We start from the raw sequence: 27170 nt of genomic DNA, 5'->3' as shown, positions 1-27170 counted from the left end.
TAGCAACGTGAGAAACAGTCTCTCTTCTCACGCGGCGCAGACGTGCCTGGGAAAGTAACGCCAGTTTACTACCTAAACTAACACTGCGTGAGAAAACCAGGGGCTATAACAGTGTAATTTAGGATTTCACCTAGCAACATTTATTCAAAGATCCCATTCGTATTTTGTTTCTCTATCTCTTTGCTCCATTTTGTATTGAATGATACTTTACAACCTTTAAAAGGACCAGAAATAAAAGCGCTCACAGTTAGGGAGACACAAACCAGAATTCCTTGGCACCAAAGCCTTAGTTTGAGTAAACATCATATTGTTTCTTTCATCTATCAATAAACCAATGATAGCTGATTACAGAAAGGCCGCTTACCAACGGGGTGACATTGGGAAACAGGTCATTACAGACTCCAGGGGCCTAAGCCCATCACCACCCTAAGGAGTTGTCATTGGTGTGGCATTGTGGGCTGAATGACGACTGTGCACTCGGCCTCCAGACACAGGCAGGACCCGGCTGAGAGTCACGTGGTCTGTGTTGGTAACGCCATCTCATTCTATCCAGATGAACGGTCTCTGGGAAGACCAATGTGTTCTCCAGCAGAGAGGAAAAAGGGCAGCAAAAATCAAGAACCCACACACGCCAGCAGGGGCTGCGATCTTAGGGTCAGGGCCGAAGCTCATGAGCTCTCCTAAGCAGAGACTAGGTCGTGGGAGTATGCAGATAAATCCAGGGCAGAGCAAATGCCAGAGTCTTCTCCAGACTCCAGTGGAGCTTGAAGGTCCCCATCCTCTTGTTGACCTTGTGGAGCACGACATCATCCACCGTCGGCAAATGCAGAGTGCGGGCAGGCCTGCAGTCACTCTGACAGGTCACCACCCCTTTCCCACCAGTTCGTGTGGCCATTCTATCTAAGAACCGCCACAAATACTGGACACAACAGAGCCTCTAAGTAGCTACTTCTCCATCTCTAGAGGCTTAAAGGATTTGGTAAGAAGCTGACTTTAATTTGCTTAGGATAAAGGCTAATTACAAGGATATGTGTTCTGGGGGCCTCTCTTCTTTGGTATGTGAGTTTTTTGGTTTTTTTTTTTTTTTTTTTTAATACATTCCTCTAGGGTTTATCTTTCATTTCCTACTGTTCCCACCTTCTCATCTACTTGAGGTCGGGTTTATCTGAAAGAGATTTTGGCTTATGCATCCATAATTATGCTTATTTAATTTCTTTGTAAGGATAGGAACAATGTGTTAGCCTTATCAGTGCAAACTTGGCACTCTTTACCATCAGATTTTCAGCTTCCATTAGGATCATAGTAAGCTAAGCTAGAGGAAGAAAAAAAAAAATAAACTCTCTTTCTAAAGGTCAGTCTTCTTAATTAAATGAAAACCCAGGCAGCAGCATCATAAAATGAAATGACTGTAGCCTGTGCTCTTTCTGAGGAGACCCTACAGGGTATCGAGCTGACCTGCTGAAAGCAGGCCAAGCTGAATTATTCCCTGATGGGTAGGAGGCTACGGCGTTACAACGGCGGTTCCTTTTCGGCAAACAGATGGAATTGATGGTGTGTGACTGTAGCCATACTGGAGGCTTCCAATCTTGCACTGGTGCTCCGTGGCCAGCCCACCTCGTTGTCACCTCATTGCCTTTGACTTGCTACCACCACGGCTGCCATTCCCGTATGCTTTCTGCTTTTGCTACCACAGTCCTTCAGGCAAGGCCAATGTGGAGGAGAAATCAATAACGAGGCTCTGAGCTGGGTACTTTCACAGTTAGGAGGTCACATAAACCCTGGGACGAAGGCATCACCATGTCCTTTTATAGAAGAGCAAACTGAAATTCAGAGAGGTTAATGATTTTGCTCAAGGTCACACAGCTAGTGACGTTATCAGGCAAGAAGGGACTGGACTGTCTCCAGTGCCCATTCTCTTTCTGTAAGAGCTAATGTTTATATTGCTCTGGTTCCATTCCTGCTGCCTGCATTCAGGAATCTTCTGGATGGCATCTGAAGATGACACTACCCAGCCAGTTTCAGGGCAAAGCCTATTCCATCTACACTCTTAGCTTACCTCCGTCCCGTCCCTCCCTTGCTCTTGTTGCTGTTTTCAGACCACTTTTAGTTGGTAAGAGATCAGACCACTTTTAGTTGGTAAGGAGCTCTGTGAAGTCCTCTCAAGAGTAAATGAAGTCGAAGGTTTTCAAAAAGAGTAAGACAACTGCAAGGATTAAGAATGGCAGTTTATCGTGACTTCCCTACTTCGATGGCCATATGGTTCCACCTTCCCCTAGTAATACCGCTCTGAATGGTAATACCACGACATTGTTCTCCACCTCGGAAATTAAAGCATTTTAGCCAGTTTTGTATTTGTGATTCTACTGTTATAGGTACAAGCAATCAAATAAATATATCGATTATGGTAATTCTTGATACATCCATAGGATCTCTGACGTTATTAAAAACTATCACATAACCCTTAAAGAGTTGGAAAATCTTTCCAGGCTCTGATTGGCTTCATATAAACAAAGGATTCCAATTAATTATACTTATTAAAACTCTTAGATTTGAAGGGTTTTTTTCAGAGAATGAACATGCATTGAGGCACAGCTGCCTAACTATACATCTCCGTGGGGCACCATCTGCATTGAGCTCCGGGGGGGGTCACGGAGATAGTGCGATCGTGTGGCATCTTCCAGAACAGAAGGCGGTGGAGTAATAAGATGTGAAGCAGCGGTTTGCATCTCTAGCCGCAATTAGAATTGCCACGGGAGCTTTTAGGACCAATGCCTGAGCTTCACTTGAGGCGATTAAGGCAAAATCTCTGGGGGGTGAATGGAGGCATCAGTCATGTTTTACAACTACTGGCTTAGAGCGTGGGATCTGGAGAGATGGCACCTGAGCTGGAATCCCAGTTATTAAACTCTCTAAGCTGGATGTTCCTTTGTGCTATGAGGCTCTGAGTGCTTCTTACTTTATAGGATTGTGACTATAACCCCTCTCATAGCACTTCTCTTCTACTAAACATGTAAAAATGATGATCAATTCTTCTTATTAAGAAGCAAGTCACTGCTGCTCTAATACTTTACTCTTTTAAAAAATAATTTTTTTTTAAGATTTTATTTATTTATTTGACAGAGCCAGCCAGCGAGAGAGGGAACAGAAGCAGGGGGAGCAGGAGAGGAAGAAGCAGGCTCCTAGTGGAGAAGCCCGATATGGGGCTCGATCCCAGAACTCCGGGGATCACGCCCTGAGCTGAAGGCAGACGCTTAATGACTGCGCCACCCAGGCGCCCCTTAAAAAATAATTTAAAAAAGAATACAGTAGTCCCCCTTTATCCGTGGTTTCACTTTCCATGGTTTCTGTTACCTGAGCTCAACTGCAGTCTGGTGTATCATCAGAAAGGTCAATGGTAGACTAACGCTAACGTCCCAGCGCCTACATCATTGCCCTCACATCATCTCATCACATAGGCATTTTATCATCTGATATCATCACGAGAAGAGGAAAGGTGGGTACAGTACAATAAGATATTTTGACAGAGACTACATCACATGACTTTCCTTATAGTACATTGTTACTATTCAATTTTTTATTACTTGTTGTAATCTCTTACTGTGTCTAATTTATAAATTAAACTTATCATAGGTACATGTGTATAGGAAAAAACACAGCATATGTAGGGTTCCATACTATTCATAATTTCAGGCATTCACTGGGGATTTTAGAATGTAACCCCCATGGGTAAGGGAGAGGGGGGCCTGCTGTAATATACTACTAATTAGGCCCAATCTTTGCCCAGAGATTCAAAAGCTATGTAATATAAATTAATATAAGAGGACTCAGAAGATAATTCATCCACTCAAACCTGCAGAAATCCTACTAAACTCTGGACATGTAGAGTGTACTAAGATTTAGCTAAGATCTGAAATGGAAGCCCTGCCATTGGAGTTTGGCCCTTGGCTAACTTCTCTTTCCAGTCCAGCTATACTCTATTTACCTTGTACATCCGAGTAACTTCATCTCTCTCAAACAGCAAGTCTGAATTTATAGTGACCTGTTCGTTACCTCTAGTGACCTCAGCTGCTTCAAAGTTAACCTTCTCCTAAGCAAAATTCCTTTACAGTTCAAGCCCAACCAATAGCAGGTTCTGTCAATAACATGTCATAAAGGTCTCTCAAGCATGAATCCTCTTCTCCACCTTCTCTCCAAGGCCGAGGACATTTCTTTCTTGCACTACTTTGCTTGCTACCAGTGCCTAATTAATCCTCTGTGTGCTGTTAGAAATAGCTTTCGGGAAAACAAATACAAACCACTCTCTGCTTCAAAATTCCCTTTATTTATGCTCTATTGCCTATAGAAGCAGGTCCAATAACCTTAGGTCAGAGGACCTAAAAGTCAAAATTCAGCTTCTAGAATCTTCCTTCCACCCACCCCTTCTTTCCATAAACATCCTGATAGCATTCTGAATTCCACGTCTCTGAACATGCCAACGTGTCATTGCATATGCTGTTCCCTTCGCTTATTTTACTGTTCTCGTTATTCTTTGCCTCATTAACTCCCAATTATCTTGAAGTCTGAGATCAGGCATCATCCCTGTGATGTCCTTTCCTGACTCCTCTGAGCAGCATTTGTCCTTTCCCCTTCTGTGCTCTGTAATATCTCACTTAACTGTGCCTTAATATAATTGATTGTGAATGTCTTTCTCACCCAATAGCCTGAGGGTTCCTTAAGAAATCAGACTCACTAGACTGTGATGAGGGTCTTAAAAAGTGCTAGTGGAAACAAGAACTCAGTCTATAGATTAATGAATGAACTATTAAGTGCATAGATGTTTCATTCAATATGGATTGAGAAACGGAGCTGCATCCTTAGGCAAAATCTCCATTGAAGCAGAAATATTTTCTTCTCCCATCTACAGCCTCAACGTGACCTGGAAGAGCCATGAAATGTCTGAAATTGATCTTGAGTTTAGTTGTTGAGTTAAAGAGAAGAAAAACTGTGTACTGCTCAGACACTGGTATTGACGTAAACATTAAAGGAAGGAAACTTGGTGTAAGTCTATTTGTGACCATCTCTAGTACATAATGCTTGCATATGAATACTGAAATTTGAACATGTCAGGTCACAGGGAAAAGGTTAAGAGTCTCTTGTGAAATTTGTTCTCCAATACATACTTTGCTTTTGGACAATGAAGACTGAACAAAGGACTCTGAGATGATCAGAAATCTCTTTTGAAAAATTTTCCTTCTCTGAAATTTCAGATTAATCATGTTTTTAGAAAGCTAAATTAATTAATTAAAAAATGATCCTTGTTGAAATGATTAAAAATTAGTCATTCGTGGGACTCTGGGTAGATGACAGACTAGGAAGCGCCAGGAGTGTGTCTTCATACCTAGACAACAACTACACTGGCAGAATCTGTCTGATGCAAACTTTTTGGAACTCTGGACTCCCTGGAAAACTTGCAACTTCCGAAGGAAGGCATGGACAGTAACTTGTGGTTATTTTCAGTTTATTTCAACTCTTAGCACAGTAGCAGCAACCCATCCCCACTCCCAGCTGCATGGCAGTCATTGTGCATGTCCCCAGAGCAGCTTACACACAGTTTGTGGGAGCCAAGTTGGGCAAAACAGACCCTGTCCTCCAACTATTAGGGACCTATGCTCTGACCACTGGTTCCTGCTCCTGATCATACAGATGCAGACAAAGAGGTAGCAGCCATTATTGTCGCACTTATCCCCATTGTTGCAAGTCCCTTCCCCTCTGACTGATGTGACTTCCAGGGGACTTAAAGGGCCACCTCCCCTTTCCCTGCCCCTTCACTTTTTTCATTTCTCTCTTTTTGGGAGCTAGACATTAAAGACTAGGACATTCAAAATAACTGCACATATAGGAGATAATAGAAACTAACCACACATGCCCAGCAAAAGACTCAGAAAAGACCTGAGATGACCTTATGTTTACATCTCAGGCTGATGCTAAAAGCTAGTATCATTATAATTTTTTAGTCTACAGCAATCAAACAGAAACAACAACAACAACAAGAACTCAACAAATCTTGGGAAAGGAGGACAGCCTGATTTCCAGAGTTTCTACATTTTTAGATTCAAATTTCTAGTTTTCAACAAAAAAACATAAGGAATGCCAAGAAATAGGAATGTATGGCCCATTAAAAGGAAAAAAATAAATCAACAGAAGCTGTCACTGCAAAAGAACTGATGGCAGATATACTAGGCAAAGACTTTTAACCATCTCAAAGATGCTCAAAGAAAATATGGAACAAGTTAAAAAAACCATCTTAAAGATGCTCAAAGACCTAAAAAAGATGTGGAACAAGTTAAAAAAAAACAACAACAAAGGTATACACACACACACACACACACACACATAAATGGAAATATCAATCAAGAGAAAACCTAAAACGAAACCAAAAAAATTCTGGAGCTGAAAAGTACAATGATAAAAATGATTTTTTTGCTAAAGGAATTCAAAGGCAAACTTGAGTAGCAGAAGAAAGAATCAGCACACTTAGAGATAAAGTAAGGAAAATTATGAAGTCTGAGAAAGAGAAAGAAAAAAGATTGGAGAAAAGTGAACAGAGCTTAAGGGACCTATAGCACCCTATCAAGTGGACCAACATACACATTATGGGAGTCTGAGAAAGAGATGAGAAAGTTATAGGGTCATGGAGAATATATGAAGAAACAGTGGTTAAAAACTTCCCAAATTTGATGGAATACATGGATATAAACATCCAAGAAACTCAACAAACTCTAAGTAAGATGAACTCCAAGAGGCCCATATTGAGACATATTGTAATCAAACTTCAGAGAGACAAAGAGAATCTTGAGAGCACAGGAGAGAGGCAAGGGATCTTCAATAAGACTGTCAGCAGATTTCTCACCAAGAAATTTGGAGGCCACAAGGCAGTGTACTGATAAATTCATAGTGCTTAAAGAAAGCAACTGTTGGATCAAGATTATCACATCTGGCAAAATTATCCCTTGAAAGTGAGGGAGACATTAAGATATTCCCATATAAACAAAAGGTAAAGGAGTTCATCACCACTAGACCTGCCCTGCAAGAAATGTTCAAAGGAGTCCTGCAGGATGAAATGACAAGACACCGGATAGTAACTCAAAGCTATATGGCAAAATAAAGAACTCAATAAAGGAAAATACAAGGGCAATTATAAAAACTTGTATTCTTTTAGCAACAATTATGGAGTTTGTTACTTCACTTTTTGTTTTCTACATGATTGATGAAACCAGTTCATTTAAAAAAAATCATTAGTCTAAAATCTAGTATCATTATAACTTTGGTTTGTAACTCCAAATTTTGATTTCTATGTAATTTATGAGACTAATGCATTCAAAAGAATTATTAGGTTATGTTTTTGGACACACAATGTATAAAGATGCAATTTTGTGACATCAGTAACCTAAATGGCTAGGGATGTGGCTGTGAAGGAGCAGAGTTTCTGTATGTCATTGAAGGTAAGCTGGTATAAATTCAAAACAGTGTGTTTTAACCTTAGAATGTTAAACGTAATCCCCAAGGTAACCACAAGAAAAATAGCTATAGAACATAAACAAAAGAAAATGAGAAAAGAATTTAAACAAAAATATCAACTAAACACAAAAGAAAGCAGTCATATAGAAAATGCAGGACAAGTAAAGTTATATGGCACAGAGAAGAAAAAATAGGAAAATGACAGAAGTCCCTCCTTATCAGTAATTACTTTACTAATGTAAATGAATTAAACTCTCCAACCGGAATACAGAGATTAGAAGAGTGGATAACAGCACATGTTCTATCACATGTATATTCAGTTTACAAGATACTCACCTTAGAACCAAAGTAACAAATACACCAAAAGTGAAAGGAAGGACAAACATACTCCATGCAAATAGTAACCGATGAGAGCAGGGATGGCTATATTAATATCAGACAAACGGACTTTAAATCACAAAAGATTTTGAGACGAAGAATGACAGTATATGTTTTTAAGATTTAATACAGCAAGAAGATACAATTATAATCATTTATACACCTGATGACAGACCATCAAAATACATGAAGCAAAAACTGACAAAATCGAAGAGAGAAATAGACAGTTCTACAGTTATAGTAATAGACTTCAATACCCCATTCTCAATAATGGATAGAATAACCAGACGGAGGGTGACTAAAGAGATAGGGAACTTAACAATACAATAAACCAACTAGATAGACATATACAGAAAAGACTACACAACACTAGCACAACCCATTCTTCTCAAGTGCACGTAGGACATTTGCTAGGATACAGCATTACGTTGTGCCACAAATTAAGTCTCAATAGATACAGAAAGATAGATATCATAGGAAGTAACTTTCCCCACCATCTTGGAAGGTAGAAATCAGTAACAGAAGTAAAACTAGAAATTTCACAATTTTGTGGAAATTAAACAATGTATTCTTTTTTTAAAAGATTTTTTATTTATTTGAGAGAGACAGAGAGCGAGACCATTAAGTGGGGGGAAGGGCAAAGGGAGAGGAAGAGGGAAAGGGAGAAGCAGACTCCCCACTGAGCACAGAGTGTGTTGTGGGGTTTGATGTGGGGCTTGATCCCAGGACCCTGAGATCATGACTTAACCAACTGAGCCACCCAGGTGCCCCTAAACAGTGCATTCTTAAATGACCAATGGATCAAAGAAAAAAATTACAAGTAAAATTAGAAAATACTTAGAGATGAATGAAAGTGAAAAAAAAAGACATCATAACTTCCAGGATGTAGCAAAAACAGTGCTTAAGGGGCAAATTCATAGCTCTAAGTGTTTATATATATATATATAAAAAAAAGAACTGGTGTAAAGTGGTATCTCAGTGTGGTTTTGATTTGAATTTCCCTGATGGCTAATGATTTTGAACATTTTTTCATGTGTCTGTTAGCCATTTGTATGTCTTCATTAAGAAAGTGTCTGTTCATATCTTCTGCCCATTTTATTATTTGTTTATTTGTTTCTTGTGTATTGAGTTTGAGAAGTTCTTTGTAGATCTTGGATACCAGTCTTTTATCTGTAGTGTCATTCGCAAATATCTTCTCCCATTCCGTGGGCTGCCTCTTAGTTTTTTTGACTGTTTCCTTGGCTGTGCAGAAGCTTTTTATTTTGATGAAATCCCACAAGTTAATTTTTTCTTTTGTTTCTCTTGCCTTTGGAGATGTGTCATGAAAAAGGTTGCTGTGGCCGATGTCATAGAGGTTGCTGCATATGTTCTCCTCTAGGATTTTGATGGATTTCTGTCTCACATCGAGGTCTTTCATCCATTTGGAGTTTATCTTTGTGTATGGTGTGAGATAGTGGTCAATTTTCATTCTTTTGCACATAGCTGTCCAATTTTCCCAGCACCATTTATTGAAGAGACTGTCTTTTTTCCACTGGATGTTTTTTCCTGCTTTATCAAAGATTAGTTGCCCAAAGAGCTGAGGGTCCATTTCTGGGTTCTCTATTCTGTTCCATTGGTCTAAGTGTCTGTTTTTGTGCCAGTACCATGCTGTCTTTGTGATCACAGCTTTGTAGTATAGCTTGAAATCTGGCAACGTGATGCCCCCAGCTTTGTTTTTCCTTTTCAACAATTCCTTGGCGATTTGGGGCCTTTTCTGGTTCCACACAAATTTAAGGGCTGTTTGTTCCAGTTCTTTGAAAAATGGAGGTCCCTTAAAAAGTTAAAAATTGAGCTACCCTATGATCCAGCCATTGCACTACTGGGTATTTACCCCAAAGATACAGACGTAGTGAAGAGAAGGGCCTAATGCACCCCAATGTTCATAGCAGCATTATCCACAATAGCTAAATCGTGGAAGGAGCCGAGATGCCCTTCAACAGATGACTGGATTAAGAAGATGTGGTCCATATATACAATGGAATATTACTCAACCATCCAAAAGAATGATTTCTCAACATTTCCTGCAACATGGACGGGACTGGAGGAGATGATGCTAAACGAAATAAGTCAAGCAGAGAAGGACAATTATCATATGGTTTCACTCATTTATGGAACGTAAGAAGTAGGAAGATCAGTAGGAGAAGAAAGGGAAGAAGAAAGGGGGGTAAACAGAAGGGGGAATGAACCGTGAGAGACTATGGACTCTGGGAAACAAACTGAAGGCTTCAGAGGGGAGGAAGGCTTCAATGGGCTAGGCTGGTGATGGGTATTAAAGAGGGCACGTATTGCATGGTGCACTGGGTGTTATACGCAACTAATGAGTCATGGAACTTTACATCAAAAACTAGGGATGTACTGTATGGTGACTAACATAATATAATAAATAAATAAATAAATAAATAAATAAATAAATAAATAAAGTATTATGCAGTAGGTGATATAAAAAAAAAAAAGAGCTCAAAACAACAACCTAATTTTACGCCTTAAAGAACAAGAAAAAGAGCAAACTAACCCCCAAGCTGGCAGAAGGAAGGAAATAAAAGTTAGAGCAAAGATCAATGAAATAGAGAATAGAAAAATAATAGCAAAAATTAATGAAATCAAAATGTGGTTCTTTGCAAAGATCAACAAATTGGCATAGGTGAACTAAGAAGGAAAAAATAGAAGCCTCAAATTACTAAAATGAGAAATGAAAATGGGGACACTACTACTGATTCTACAGAAGTAAAAAAGGTAGTAAGAGAATATTTTGAACAATGGCACACCAACAAAATGGATAACCACTGAAATTTAGCCAACTAACATTTGGTAAGTATTCCTCACACATGACATTCATACAAAAGCTAAGATGTGCTACGGTAATCTAGGATGGTTGGGAATCATACAAATAGCTAAGCTACCCCAAAATGGTTACAGAACCGACATCAAGTGGAGCTGGCGGAACTAACTGGCACTTACAACCGATTACACGTCAGCTTAATTTTCTTATCCTCAAGCCAGTATCTTTTCTCTGAGAAAGAGAATGAAGAAAAAATAAAATGAAGATGATAAGAAGCTGAGAAGCACAGAGGAGTAAATAAGGGAGGCAATGAGAAAAAGGAGAAAAGGAAGGACCCAGAAAGACAAGGAAAAAGCAAGAAAACAGTCACAGCAACTTATAATCAAGAAGAAGAAGCTTCTCATTTGTTTCCTCCCTCCAGCTCTAAGACGTGGGCTCTGGAACAGCTCTCATGTTACTTCTCTCACACTTCACTTACCATTGCTAGGGATACTGCAGGCTGATGTGTCCCCTTCAGATCCTCTTCAGAAAACTGAAAAATTATGAATAGGGCCATCATGAGAAGGAAAGGGGGGTACACCATGGGACATTATTACTGAAATAGACACACATAAGTCATGGTCACCATGAAAAGAAGTTTTCTGGGATTGCTACTCAAGACCATTGATGTTACAAACCAACATTCCTCAACTGTGGCCATATGTTAAATGTCCTGATAAGCTAAAAAAAAAAAAAAAAAAAAAAAAAGCCAAAAAAACAAACAAAAAAAAACCCGAGCCCCCCAAAACTCCTAGAGATTCAGATTTAATTGATCTGAAGTAGGCCTTGATATTTTGTGGTTCTTTTTTGTTTTTATGTTTTTGTTTTTGTTTGACTTCCTAAATAAGGTGATCTGGAGCTTAGGACCACTTTTACAAAAAGAAAATTTCCAAAATATGCTGCATACTTATTTATTGCTAACATAACTAATTTTGACTACTATGAACTATTAAGCTCTTCTTTCCTGGAAATCCAGGGGCATTTTCTGAATGCTTTGATTTCATTCATCAGACAGCAAAAAAAATACATATTTAATTGTTTCTAACACACATTCAAGGCACTCTGTAACAACTTTTGTATCTTCTTTTATTTCATTTTAGCCACAACCTTACAAGGATCTCAAGTTAGCCTGAATTCGAGGTCATTGATCCAAAGTCTAAAATCATACCTTTTGCATTGCACATCTCAAAGGCATTTTAGTATCTTGTCCACAGTTGGTACTATGCTATTTGTATAGAACGAAAATTAGGGAGTATTCAGCCTAGAAAAATCTCATCCTTTTCTTCTGAATTCATGGGAAAAAATTTAGCTATCCCAGAGACAGAGCAAACTGTCTACTGCTATTGTTTTCCTCACGTCTGCTATGGGTGAATTGTCTGGCAATATTACTCACTCTGCTTTTGAGAAGATACAGTGAGGGTATACGTATCTTCCTAAATCCTTACATCTTACTTTAATAGACTGTTAACATTCTTAGTTGTCATCATAGCAAAGCTTTAAGATGTCTTCTGTTTTCATAATCAAAGCACCTCATGAAGCACTTGAGTGAATGACGGGATTTCCCAAAGACAAGTTCAGGCACTTCTGATAATAGTCCCAGAATAGAGATGTTGGAATGAACGAGTGGAAAGAATCCTGGAGCTGCATTTGGAAGATACAGACTGAAACTGATTTGAAATGCTTCCAAACTGCATGACCTTAAGCAGATCATTTAACACTTATGAGTCCCAGTGTCTTTGGAAATGGGTAGTTCCTGCCCCAGTCAGACCACAAAGAGATATAGAGAGCACGTAAGAGGCCCCCTTTGGAGGCACATTTTTTTACTTTTGAAAAGTACAGTGCAAATGGATATGTTTGTTCCCCTTCCCTCTGTCACTCGTCTCCAGCCCTCTCCGCAAGGTGCTGGGACTTTCTAAGCACCAGCGCAACTGACTCTGCTCTGTGGCAGCAGAAGATTCCAAGTAGCTGAGCAAGGCACCCCATAGAGACAGGCAGAGGCCAGAGATCAGCTGGGGGTAAAGGAGCCAGAAGATAGTGATAGGATTGGGCAAAAGAACCAGAGAAAAGTAATGCATGCCTCACTGTGATTTCTAGAATTTCTTTTGCAACATATTGGAAGTATTTCTTGTAAGGATATGTATTTGATGACACTTTTAAGTTTCCTTAGGGAGTAATCAAGGGGTTCTAAGAAGAAACAGAGACAAGGCTTATCAAAAATTCTATAATAGGAAGCTCGTTCGAAGAAACTAAACCATATTGGATCAACACTTGATCCCCAGATGCCAAAAATACGTGACCAGTTATGACCAACAATACAGCACCAGGAACAGAAGGAAGAAAGATAGTGTCAGGAGGCCCAATATGCTTATGGACATTTGTCCGACTCGCTGTAAAGGAAAGTGGATGAGGTAAAATAAAATGAATGTTTCTGGGGTGCCTGGGTGGCACAGCGGTTAAGCATCTGCCTTTGGCTCAGGGCGTGATCCCGCGTTCTGGGATCGAGCCCCACGTCAGGCTCCTCCGCTATGAGCCTGCTTTTTCCTCTCCCACTCCCCCTGCTTGTGTTCCCTCTCTCGCTGGCTGTCTCTATCTCTGTCAAATAAATAAATAAAATCTTAAAAAAAAAAATGAATGTTTCTGACATACAATCATAAAATAGCATGATCCCAGGGAAGCCTCTTACCTGTCTCTTACTTCTTCTGCATATTAAACTAATCATAAAATAGTAGATACTTCTTGGCAACTATAACTCTTGGTCAAGAGCTGTACCTACCTCAAATCATTTGCAGTACATTTCACAAGGTGATTACTATTTCATGTCTTTCCACCGTCATCTGCAGATTGGAAAGTAGAGACGCAGAGAGGCAATGCACCAAAGTGCACTGAGTCTAATGGGTTGTTTGTTTACTCTTTGTTTATTATCCTTTCTTCCCCTTGGAATCAGAGATTTGCCTTGGTTTAATAATTAACCAGAGAAGACTGCACTTTTTCTTTTAATGAGCAAATAGTAAAGGCAAAGATTGAAAAAAAAATCTATCTCTATCTCTTTGATTTCAAGTAAGTAAAAAACTGGGGGAATTTTATGGCCCAAACTAAACTCTTCTTATAGCCAGGAAATCATAAAAATAAAATTTCCAGTGCAAAGAAGCAGGTTGCTAAGTTAATAATAGAAATAGGTATAACTATTAGTAAGGGCATATTGTTTTATTAGAAGATATAAAACAGCAGTATCTTTAGTCAATTAATACGTGTGTCACAGAATTATTTTAGAATCCATGTTTATTTGGAAAAAGTATGACGCCTTTGACAAAAATACTTTGATTTTGCAGTAAGTATAAAAATAAAAATGTAAATGAGTAGTTTATGTAATTTCTAATGCTAAAATAGCTCTGAACTCTATCACTGGTGGTATTGACAATCTTAATTAAGAAGTCATTTAATGATCATGTTAGCAAATCTGGTATATTTTTTGAGTCAGATTGACACTACTCAAGACACAAGCGAAACTGATGTTCCTTTGGTAAGATGCAGAGTAGAATCCGTGCGGGAACATCTGAGGCCTACGATAAAATTAAGGTCAAGGACTTGGCAAAATATGTTATAAACTGTAACAGATGTTCCCAGATGAAATCACATTTCTATTAAAAACGATACAGATGCTCAGTTGATAGAACCCTGAATCTGAATCTCAGAATTGTAGAACCAGTGGAAGAGCCAATTTTAGAGACTAGCCATTCCCATCATTAAAAGCTGAGGAACTGAAACACACAAAATGTTAAGGGAAGAGCTTAAGGTCCCACAGTTGGTTATGTGTCTGGACTAGAACTCAAGTCCTTTCTTCCATTCCAGGTTGTCTGTTATTATGACAAATAAAGAGACATTTTAATACCTTACTTCAAGACAGATTTAGGGTGAATTGTATTGTGCGGTAAGAGTAGGTACAGGAATATTAACAACACAGACCATTACATCTTTTGGATCTTCTCTGATCCCTGCTCCTGGAATTTGCCCAGTCTCATATTTACTCTTAAAGTACAAATCCCAGGGAATCTACTGTTCTCCGGGCATTATAAAGATGCCAAACGAATATTAAGTCTGCAACAGACTTTTTTAAATTTCAGTAGTTCTATTAAGGATCAGCCAATATTTGCACCACACCAGTGTGTGGGTGGGACCTCTTCAAAGTCAGATGATGAATAAACACTTTCTCTGTTGATCTGTCACAAGATTTAATATTATCCAGAGTATGGGTGCTAATACTAAACTTCCGTGAATCACGAAAGATTTGGCAACAAATGGGCAAATACTTAACACTACCAAAATAAAAAGCACTACAGTGAATTTCACGGGCTTTCTTTTATAGATAAATCAAGTTGACAGTGAAGCAACACACTTAGAGGGGAAAAAATACATTCTAAGATGCGTATAATTTATCACTTGTGATTTTTAAGATCGTATCGTAGACCGGGAACTATAGTAATCTCTTTTATCATGTCAGGAGGGATTGTGACCCCCGCTTTTCACTGACCAACTGGGATAGATTTTGCAGAGCACCGACACCAATAAAATGAGGAGAAAAGGACTGACTTTAATCCTATTAATAAAGACGCGAAACTGGTCATCTCTTCCCATTTTAGCCAATGGCAGAACTGGTCATCGTAGCCCATAACCTAAAAGTTAATATGGACTTCTTACTTGCACCCATTCCCCACCTCAAAAAATCAATCAACTTTATCAAGACTACATCTCTCTAACCTAAGTTTACTTCAGTGGCTCTCAAATGTATGGCTATCAGAGTAATTTGGATTGGTAAAATTACGAAGGCCTAATGAGCTCTCCTACTTCAAGGCCCGTGGACCTCTGTGGGCTTCCGTAGCTGTCCACGTGATTGTGATATGCAACACATTTGAGAAACACTACTGCAGTGTATGCTCTTCTCCCAGATCGTTGCATTTGCTTCTTAATTGTTCTGCCTGACTCCAGCTTCTTTCTGTACCAGTCCATTCCTCAGCCAGTCGGCAAACCTGAAAAAGTCCACCCTTAAAAAAATAAAAATTAACGGCTGCTTATCACACTCGAGAGTAAGTCTGGATTTGTCATGCATTTAAGGCCCTTCAAGATTTGGCTTTTGCAGTCTTCTCCAGCCTCACTTGTCATCACTCCACCTTAGGGGCACCTTCCCCTAACGCACAATAAATGAACATATTTGACTTCATCAGAATTGTGACAGATGCTGCAAAGAGTTGTAGGTTGTTATGTCAGGGTTTTCAGAGGTAGCTTCCTCAAGCAAGTGATTTTTGAGCGAATGCTTGAATTTTGTATAGAAATTACAAAAGAGGGGCGCCTGGGTGGCTCAATCGTTAAGCATCTGCCTTTGGCTCAGGGCGTGATCCTGGGGTTCTGGGATCAAGCCCTGCATCAGGCTCCTCCACTGGGAGCCTGCTTCTTCCTCTCCCACTCCCCGTGCTTGTGTTCCCTCTCTCACTGGCTGTCTCTCTCTCTCTGTCAAGTAAATAAATAAAATCTTAAAAAAAAAAGAAGAAAAAGAAGAAGAAATTACAAAAGAAATGGCAGGAGAGGGGTGCCTGGGTGGCTCAGTCATTAAGCATCTACCTCCGGCTCGGGTCATGATTCCAGGGTCCTGGGATCGAGCCCCACATCGGGCTCCCTGCTCAGCGGGAAGCCTCCTTCTTCCTCTCCCACTCCCCCTGCTGGTGTTCCCTCTCTCCCTGTGTCTCTCTCTGAATGATAAATAAAATCTTCAAAAAGAAAAAAGAAAAAAAGAAATGGCAGGAGGTTCAGAGAAGCCTTTAAAGATAGGGAACAGAATATACAAAGGTCCAGGGGTGAGAGGAGAACGACATTTTCAAGGAACTAAAAGAAGGTCATAGAGCGGTATACCTTATTTGTGGGGATACTTTCCAAGACCCCCAGTGGATGCCTGAAACTGCAGATAGTACTAACCCTATATATATTTTTCCTCTAATACATACCTATGAAGTTTTACTTATAAAGTAGGTCCTGCAAGAGATTAACAACAGCTAATAATAAAATAGAGCAATTATAACAATGTACTGTAATAAAGGTTATGGGAATGTGGTCCCTCTCAGAATATCTTCCTGAACCGTACTCACCCTTGCTATTCTTGTGAGGATGTGAGATGATAAAATGCCTACGTGAGGAAGACGAAGTGAGGGCATGACGTAGGCGCTGTGAGGTAGTGTTGAGTAACTACTGACCTGACATGTCAGACGGAGGATCACCTGCTTCTGGATGGCAGTGAACCAGGGGTCACTGCAACTGTGGAAAGCATCACCACAAATCAGGGGGGCCTGATGTAGAGGTGAAGACAGAGAAGGGCTGGGTCGCCAGAGATAAAGCTAGTGATCCGGGCAGAAACCAGTCCATATAAGTACCTATTAGCCATAGTTGCCTTTTTTTTTTTTTAATCCTAAGGAAAACTTAGAGTTATTGAATACTTTTAAGGAGAGTATTGTCTCAGATTTGCATCTGAAAAGAATATTCTGACCACAATGTAGAAGATGGATTAGAGGATGGGAAACATGGGCCACGTACTACTTTACAGAAGCCCATTGCAGTCCAGGAGAAAACAGATGCTGCTTGGAGAAGGCTCTTAATGCCAGATCTGCCACAAGAAAATGGTGCGGGAAGACAGCTTCGCAGCATGCTTACCCTCTACTCAAGGAACCGTCTTCCTCCCACCTCATTTTTTGGTTTCCTCTGCAAGACCTAGACTAAATTGGTTTTCTGACTTCAGTATTCTTCCCATTGCTACATGTTAACATTTTTTAAATATTTTAATACTTTTATTTTATTTATTTATTTTTGAGAGAGAGAGAGAGAAAGTGTGCATGCACACAGAGGGAGAGAGAGAATCTTAAACAGGCTCCATGGCCAGTGTGGAGCCAGACACAGGGCTCGATCTCATGACCCTGAGATCATGACCTGAGCTGAAGTCAAGAGTCAAACACTTAACTGACTGAGCTACCCAGGCTCTCCGACTCTTCCTGCATTTTAAATATTGGTTTATACATCTCTCTCCTACACTGAGCTGCAAATTATTAAAAGAAGGGCAATGTTTTATCTTTATCTCCACTGACCAACTAATTCTATGTTTCAATAAATATTTGAGTGAATTGCACATAAATTGACCAGCTATGTGATATTGGACAAGTAATTTAACCACTATGGACTTCAATTTCATCACTTCATAAGTCACCTCATCCCCTCACTCACTGTAAGCCCTTGGAGTTTGCTACCAGCAGGCAAATATCTTTTTCCTGGAACTGAGGATATATGGAAAATCAACCAGGCAGATTCCAGAGGAGAGATTTAACTGAAAAAGATTTTATAAAGGGGCTTTTTATAGATATTGGAGCAGGGTTCAGGGTCCAACAGGAATTTATGAGGCACTCAGGAACTCTGATATCAGGAAGCCTCTACCACTCCTGCACACGAAAAAATAAGGGGAAGGAATAGTGTTAACGAAGCCTCCTGAGCAATGGAACTATGGGTGTGGGTCTGTCCAATAGAAGTTGTGGCCATAAAGGCAACTACCACCAGGACTATGGCCAGGCAGGGAGTGAGCTGGTGGCAGGAGCAACCTAGTATACCAATCTAGCTCTTCTCCCAGACATCAGTGTGTTTGCAAAGCCTCTTAAGGGACTGAGCCCATTTGAAAGCCAGAGGGCAAGGAAATCCTAGTGATTACGTTCTCGAGGTCAATCTGCCAGGCCACTGAGCAGGAAATCGAAAAAGGAAGGATGGATGTAGTGATGTAAATGGAGAGTAATTGGAACAGAAAGAAAAGGTTTACATAAAACCATGGGAGATTAAATTTAGTAAACCAGAGGAGTCTAATAAAGCCTTCTCAACGATGATGTAGGCCAAATATGAGCAAAAATAACATGGAGTACTCAGAAAGGGGATTACAGAAGAAATAATGGCAAAAATTAAGTAAACGGGCCAAGGCAGGACAACGTAGGCAGATGTTCAGGCCTGAATCTTTTGCTGTCATTCATATTTATGTCCACATCTGTGTTTGAAGGACAGCAATAAGCTTCCCAATCAAGAAATCACGTGATCTCGATATGCACATCGATTTATATAATGTGATGGTAGCTGCAATAAAATATCTTTTTACTCTAGAACTTAGCCACTCTTGTCTTGCATACTTTATTTGATTTCAAATACTGAAAACTCCTGACCTAGGAATGTTAAACTAAATGCAATTCGGTATATCCAATATCAGTTGAAAGATTCTTCATATTAACACACACAATTGCTACTCATCTCCAGAGAACCTATGTGCTAGATAGGGATTAGAGGCTTTCCAGATTTCATCCCGTCATACTATTAAAACTGCACGTGCACATAGAAGAGGCTGTAATCCACAACTTTCTGGAAACGAGCCCAAGGCTCAAAGAGGAGGTAACACACCCTACGTGACACAGAAAGTGGGAAGACCGGGGCTCACACTCAGGTCTCAGACTCTAGCTCTTGTTCACCGCTTAATGTGCTAGAAGCATCACGAGACAGTGGAGCTGCCTATAGTTGGGGCTGAAGAGGTGGTCCATGACTTCCATGTTTAGATACAGGAGTACTAATGGGAATTTACTTTCTTTTCTAATTAATTGAGAAAAACATATCAGAAGAGACAGAAATTTTGAGTTAATTGATTCAGGGAAATGAGATAGCTTGATTAAGTGAAAGTACATGATACCCAATCGATGTTTATTACAACGGGAAATGAGCCTCACCTAAAGTCCTGGGGAGAGTCAGCAGGTTGGGCCTAAAAAGCATGGTTTCAGCAGGATGAAAAGGTTGGAGATGAGATCGCAAAAGGAGATACTTATCTGTGAGAAATCATTTGTGGGGAAGTGTGCTTCGCAAGTCTGCCTTCCTGGCAAACTTCAGATATTTCTTTACATCTTCTATCTACTTGCTTTATTGACTCATTCAATTTCTTCTTTAATTCCAAAACCAAATTTGATTGCTTTCTACATTCCATGCACACTTCTAGGTGCTGGGCATAGAAAGACAAAGCAACACACTCTTTCCCCTCAGAGTTTTACCTCCAGTGGAAGACACAGAGCCATAAACCAACAAGTGTAATCTTCTATGACGGGTTTTAAACAGCTGCGGAGGGTACTTTGGAGACACAGAGACAAAATATCTTCATTACTAAGAAGTCGGAAGGAGTCCTTTTCAAGAGCTTGGTCTTGAAGAATGGGAATTAAATGAGTAGAGAGAAAAAAAATTAAAAGGTTTTAAGTAAAGAGAATGACACGTGGGAAATTCTTGAGGACAGAGGCAAAGAGTTTGCAGGACCAGAGCAGAGGATGCTTGTGGGACTGCAATGGAAAATGAGCCAAAAGAGGCAGGCAGGTGCCATGGCCACCAGAAGTGAGGGGATTTGAGAGGAACCACAAAGCTCTGGGAAGCCACTACAAGATTTAAATCAGCAAAGTGATGAAATCAGATACAAGTTTAGTAAAGATCATATTGGATGCAATGTGAGGTGGACACAGGAGAAACTCCAGGCAGGAGGCACGGAGACCATTTGGAAGCATGGTTCCAAAGCTGAGTGATTGTGCAAATGGTTGTCACGATTATGGACACAGGGAACACAGGACGAGGAGTGGACTTAGAGAAAATAAATTTTCAACCTAATTATTTTCCCATAGTAAATTCTCATCCTCCCTTCTTTAACACATTAATAAGGAGAAGGAAGGTACATATAATTGATAAGAACGGATTTGGATCTGCTTGTGCTTATGGTCTGGTCTCAATCTGAAAGTAAGCTTCCAGGAAATTGGTTTATCGTGAATCCACAGAAGCAGGAGACGTGAACCAAGAGGGACCCCAATGGTCAATGGTCTCACCCCGTTCTCTCCAGTCTCCACTCCTCAAGACTTCAGAAGATAGGAAGGCACCTCTTCCCGGTGACTCCATGATGATCTTTGATGGGGAAAACCTAAGCCTCAGTCAGGAATAAATGAACTCACTATAGGGTAGTGAGGGTTTTTACTCCGGTGCACTTACCTTCTGCAAAGTAGTGTCTGTTACGCCAAGATTCACATTAGCACGCGGCAGGAAGGAGGGAAAAGCAACTCACCCACCACTTTGGAATGGATTTCTTACCTGCCTCACTGCAGATAAGGGACATTATTGATCTGATTAGGGTAGTTCAATTAGCAGAGCAAGCAATTCTGAGACTAGAGAAAAGGCTAAATGACTTTTGTCCTTGACCTGGAGAAATTACGTAGGCTGTACTTCAGTTTCTCTGTCTTTTAAATGAGCCTCGTAAGTGGTACACTATCCAAATGAGTGGGTCTCGAACCCAGCTGATTTGGATGTGGTCTGGGGACCACCACTCCAAGTAGAAAGACTACAGGGAGCTTTCAAAGACAGATCTATTTCATCTGGGCTCTCTCCTCCAAAATGAAGTAAGCACAGCCTGTGAAAAACAATGTGTAATTTGAGCAAAACGTACCGTAACTCAGTGAACGAATGCTAGTGATCTGGGGAAATATAATATTGCTGTAGGAAATAAAGCTTGACGACAAAAATATTTGGTTATTTTACAGTGTTGCTCAAACAAGGAAACAGCACTAATTATAACACTTTCTTTTCATTCTTGTATAGCAAGCAGGATTCTCTGGTGGCAAACATCAGAAGCTGACTCTACAATTTAAGGAGAAAATAAAAATTGTGCAAGGACATGGGGGTGGCTCATAGGAATGAAGGGTGAGTTGACGAGGAAGCTGGATGGAGACGTGAAACATCTGACTCTAGGGACCTGGGTAGTAGGAGCCAACAGAAGTTTCTCCCAGGGGGCAGTTGAAAAAAGAAATTCTTACCAAATTGAGTGCTTTTGAAAACGATGTTCAGGGAGGAATGAGCCAGCATGAAAAGGAGTGATGTTTAAGACGAAGAAAGCATGATCTAGAACTTCTGAGAAGCAGTCATTCGAAATGCATGTACTTTAGTTCTTTAGTGAGTGTTGATCCCTTGATGAATTACACTCATTTAAAACTGGAAAGAGCCCAACAAATATTCTATATAAGGAACATACCTTGGAGGAAGACAGCATGAGGAATAACACTACTTGTGTAAACCTGGCTGTGCTAGCTTGAGATCCAGCAAAGTAATGTAAAAAAATAGGTTAAGTTGTGCAATGATAAACTTACGAAGGCTGACAAGACACAAGAGGTCATGGGGGGAGAGCGGGGAAGAGAAGGAGGAGGAGGAGGAGGAAGAGGAGGAAACCTACCTTCCAAGTGGTAAAATCAAACTTAATTTCAGCAGAATTTATAATGAACTGAAAATTAGTTCCTTTCCATGTGTGTCAAATTTTCTTAAAATAAATACCCTTACGCGTATCATGAATGATATCCTGTCCCAGCCAAGAGATAATATTCCTTAACTGCTATTTAGTTCACCGAAATTTTCAGACAATAATTCAGATGATACTTTAGTGTTAATTGTCACAGAATTAAATCCAGAAGTCTTGACGATGGAATGATAGAGTTTATAGGACTAATTGTATGCAATGGAATGTGTCATTTTCCTAATACCACAGTAGAGAAGAAAGAGACTTTTTCATCTTGAGACATTTTGCTCAATCTTACACATATGATCGATGTAGCTTCGGGCAAGCATTTTGACCTTTTTAAGCTTCCACCTTATCCTACAAAAGGAGACGATTCACTAATTATAAACCCTGCCTGTGTCCCAAGATTGTGAAGTACATTGAGCAAAATGATTGGTAGTAAAATCACTTTGCAAACCTACAGCACCGTATAAATGCAAGGGTTCCTTATAGATATCCGGACATATTATTTAATAATAAACTCCCGGGAAAAAATTCTAATGTTTTGGATTTCTTGACTAGAGGCCATAAAAACCAGAAGTAACAGGATTCGCATTCATCACAACCACTTGGAACAATATTTCACAAAGCAAAATGATGATTTTAAAGAGTTAACTTTGAAATGCTAAGTTTATATTGTAACCCTTAAAAGGAAGTAATTTATGTCTGTAATATATGTATCCCCATAAACCATTTCTTTTTTAAGACCCTGTGAACAGCACTAAGAAAAGCTGCAGTTGTAACACCACCTTTGATGTGATAGGGCATGAACGTAATTAATATTGCATACAAATACAAACTCCAAGTATTAGATAGTGAGCTCACTGCTTAATTGTTCTGAAAATGATAGGGTATGCTTCTTTTAGGCCACATCACCGAGAATTTTTTTTAATTGCCCTTTAATAGAAATCATGCTATATTTTTAGTCTAGAGAAAACAGAGTCTGTGGGAACCACCTTCTCCCACCCATGTCTTGGCAGTGGGAACCAGTGTCTCAGATCAAGACTATTTACCCATCCCCATGGCAACAATGTGCTCTTTCTTGCATAAATCCTAATATCATAAGGACCCAATGGTTCTCTAGTATGGCGTCTTGATCCCAAAATAACTATATTGATGTGAAATACAAATGCTCTAAATAGAACATTTTTTAAGATTAAAATATTGCTATGATGCTAGAAAGTCTGATGTAGGCTTTTCACCAGATTTTCGTTTTGGAATAAACCCTCTGCCTTTCTGAGTCTGGACACTGGACCTTCCAAGGAGTTGGGCCTGTTACATGGCAGAGCATTACGTGGACCGTAGCAATGTCGGGGTTGGAGCTCTGAAGAATGTCCCTACAGCCATGGAGCAACAGTCCATGAAGACACTGCCCGTGGGTTGCCTTGGTTTAGGGGTCATTACCCTCTTGTTTGCCAGGCTTACCAAGAAATTAAATCCCTAAAAGCTTCATCTACCCTGAGACCTGGTCGCTTTCCAGGTTGCTAGATGCGTTAAAGCACACTGCCTAAGATTCCGAATAACAACGATAAAGATTGAGTTATACCCATGAATTGCTTTGGGATCCTCAAAAGAAAAATGCTATTTGAATACCAACAAGTGGTATTACACTTTTGTCTCATGGTCAGACCTGACATTTTGAAGCCTACACACACATTTTAATAAAAGTAGTGTTCACAGAACAGACTTCCTTCCATACACATGCATTATAATTTTTGTTTGAGAGAGTGTAGGTGGTGCTACAGATATTCTATTTCCCTTTGACAGCTTCTTCTCCAATGTTTCAAATGCATTAACACTCAGCAGGTGAAATTAAACTACTTTTTATGCTTCGGAACCATTCGCTTGTAAGATCGCCTATGATGGTGAAATCAGGGTTGAGTGAGCTGCAACTGTATATGTCATTCATTGATTTTTTTTTAGGAGAGATTTAACATTTCTATGCATTTTAACACCCTCTTTTGCTAATGAAAGCATTGGGAGCCAACTCTTTCTCTGTTCTCTCTTGAAGGCCTGCTGTTCTTTCTCATTTTTCAAGTGCTTCATGAACAAATAAAGTAACTTGGCATTGTCATGAAGAGGAGTGTTTCAATACTCTGGACCCACTCATTGTACTCCAAATAATTTGCCTCTGCCCTTTGCATTATAAAAGCAACCAGATGAAAAAGAGTGTTGTACATCTAAGCATAGACAAAAAAGTTCCAACAAGTGGAAAGGCTGCCCAGGCTCCAGCTTGACTCCCAAGGTTCTAAAATAAGTGCTTTTTTTTTTTTTTCTTTTTCTGAAGTTGTCTAATGAATGCTAGTTGGGAAGGACTGGGTGAAGAAACAAGTGAATTTCAATCTCATTGAGGTCAAGAGCTTTATTTTATTCATGTTTGTATTCCATGTGGTTATTGGCCCCATCTAGGCCTTACACAAAGAAAGAAAGGAAAGATTTATTAATCATCAAGTGGTCGTTTTTGTAATATAAGCAGGAGAAAGATTTTTATTAAAAAAATTAAATTGTTAAGATATACTAAACAAAGCACGGAGAATAAGTTTGGGGAATATTTCTTTTCCTTTTTAATTTTTATTTATTTGAGAGAGAGAGCATGCAAGAGCAGGGGGAGGGGCAAAGGGAGAGGGAGAAGCAGATTCCCTGCTCAGCAGGGAGCCTGAGGCAACTTGGGGTTCATCTCAGGACCCTGAGACCATGACTTGAACCGAAGCAGATACTTAACGAGCTGAGCCACCCAGGCGCCCGAAGTGTGATATGACTATAAAATAATGAGGCTTGAAGAGATACATATTTTGGACAACATATTGGTGTTGAAGTGAAGTTTAATTAAATAAAGCATGCTAATGTGCTTCCCAAACTCAAGTGGCATCCAAACATAAAATGTTGCAATTATAGATTATTCCACAGCACATGCTTATTGATCAGCTCCTTTGATCTCTATCAATAAAATAATAACATTGTTAGGGACCAGGAGGAATGAAATGACTTTGCCCATAGCTATACAAGTCCAGAAAACACAGCACAACCAATATAAAAATTAATGGCAGGCCGGAGAGGCAATGCATATCCAAGACCATTTAATGATGAGGCATCCTTACCTGTCCCATACACAATCTGGCTTTGGAATATGTTGTTTCCTTTTTTCTGAAGGAGCCTTTTTCTCATTGTAATTTCAAATCATGACAGCTCAGAAGCTGTCATTAAGAATAAGAATAAACTGAAGAATCTTTTCCTCCTCCACAGACAGTATTGCAATCTATGGATGTAATGTGAACGTGGCAGCCGAAAAAGACGCGAAACCGGGCAGGTTCCCGATAACTTCGTACCTGGAGCCACTAGTGATTGTGTTTGCACTTACTCTCAGCGGCAATCACTCAGTCTCACAGTCGGACAACACCTCTCATTCAAAATAAACCTTCCCTTCTTGATTGCTCCGGATCAGGTTGCTGCCATTTCCCGCTGTTTCTGGATCAGAACACATTGCTTTCAGATTCGCCTCTTTATGTCCTCCAAGCAAATGAACAAGCAACGGGATATTTTGAAACATCTTATTACACTTACCAGTATTATTTGATGCTGCAACAAGTTAAAAACAAATCACAATGACTAATGCTGTGGTTGAAGAGCTGCGATTTCCATTTACCTGTATCTGTGGATAAGAAACGTGGTGAGGTTTTGGACCCGAGACTCTCCGTCCATCATGGTTAAAATTTTACATGTGGGATGAAAGGACTGGAGAAGAGCAGAGTGATTTACTGAACTTGTTGCCTTCAGAAAGCAATCTCATTAGTTGGTAGGTAGTTCTAAAGCATCACAAATAAAATAAGCTCAGTTTTGGAGAAATATATATCTCCCCATAATCTGGGCATTTTTCTAAACACTTGTCCTGCCTCTTTCCTATGTTAACGAAGAGCTTAGATGACGGATACCATACTTTGTGGGTTCCAGTGGCCGTGTGAGCCTCCGGACCGGGTTAGTTCCTCAGAAATGCTTACTAACACTTTGCACTTTTGCAAAGTCTTTCGACTTTTCTTTGGACCGATGACCGAGTGTGTTCAGAGAAATGCTTCTGGAACTTTACAGCCTCACCAGGCGCAGCTCAGTCCTTCCAAGCCTGCACCAACCTGACTGACCTTGCTCAGTCTGGCTCCAACCAGCCTGACAGGATGATTCCTTGGTCATCAGCGCCTTTAAATCACCTTCTTCCGCAAAAATGTTCGCTGGGGTCCAAGTGAGAGAGAATGCTACGGCATTCCAACATTTTCTCTTTACTCAGGTGTCCACAAATTGCAATCAAAACACGTTGAAATTGCTTACCCTTGTTTGAGCTCATCTCTTCAAGCTCTGCCCGTAGCTCAATGAAACATCTGCAAAAACAAAACAAAACAAAACACTTCATTGTGCATTAATGTCTCTGCCTGTTTTATAGAGATAAGCCCATGGACATGATTATGCTTAACTGGACGATAGAAAAAGATAGAATAGACTTTAAATGAGACACTATTAGAATTAGTAAAGCCTTTTAAACACTGATTTTTATAGTCCATATCTGGTGACAAAAAAACCCTAATAACAGCAAAATCTGTGTAGATTAATGTCCTTAATATTTTTTAAAAATTTATTTATTTAGAAATACACTTTAAGAATTTATTTAGGAATAGAACATTATATTAGGTACTATAAATAGATTATATAGTATATACTAGGCTCAGTTCCTTAAGTCAGGAATATTCTAATCCACTTTCAAAGGAGAATCTACAGTTTACAATAGAGAACAAAAATAACTGAATACTGTTTCATCTTGTTTTGCTTTGTTTTGTTTGAGATATAGAACTAAACTCTCGAGTAACTCTGGACTGTCCCAACTTGTGTGTTTTCTTCTGGAGGGAGGTCCTTACGTTCCATCTAAAGTCAAAGGAGTATCATTGGACACCTATGATGAGCTTGAGACCTTAAAGCCCAGAAGGAATATGAGACCAGTCTGGGCTTTCTATTTGGTTGTTTGGGGGCTCATAATTGGAAGGCCAAAAAAAAAAAAAAAAA

General features: G+C 39.7%; 1 long non-coding RNA gene across 5 annotated transcripts in view; it reads right to left on the bottom strand.

The window, feature by feature from the left end:
- Positions 1 to 27170, bottom strand: part of LOC103671550 — a 35649-nt gene that overhangs the window by 2427 nt on the left and 6052 nt on the right. For 4 of the 5 annotated variants that reach the window (XR_005832818.1, XR_570957.2, XR_570955.2 and 1 more), the window contains exons 2-5: positions 26445 to 26494; positions 25689 to 25776; positions 25486 to 25592; positions 11172 to 11225 (exon numbers count right to left, since the gene is read on the bottom strand). This is a non-coding gene — a long non-coding RNA (uncharacterized LOC103671550). Of the gene's footprint in view, positions 1 to 11171; positions 11226 to 24934; positions 25593 to 25688; positions 25777 to 26444; positions 26495 to 27170 lie in introns of those variants that run through there. The other variant, XR_570953.2, reaches the window with a different exon arrangement.

This window comes from Ursus maritimus, unplaced genomic scaffold, assembly GCF_017311325.1.
Source record: "Ursus maritimus isolate PB19 unplaced genomic scaffold, ASM1731132v1 scaffold_6, whole genome shotgun sequence".
Classification (NCBI taxonomy): Eukaryota; Metazoa; Chordata; class Mammalia; order Carnivora; family Ursidae; genus Ursus; species Ursus maritimus.
The sequence above is the reverse complement of the archived record's forward strand: the minus strand, read 5'-3'. Positions and strand labels throughout refer to the sequence as shown.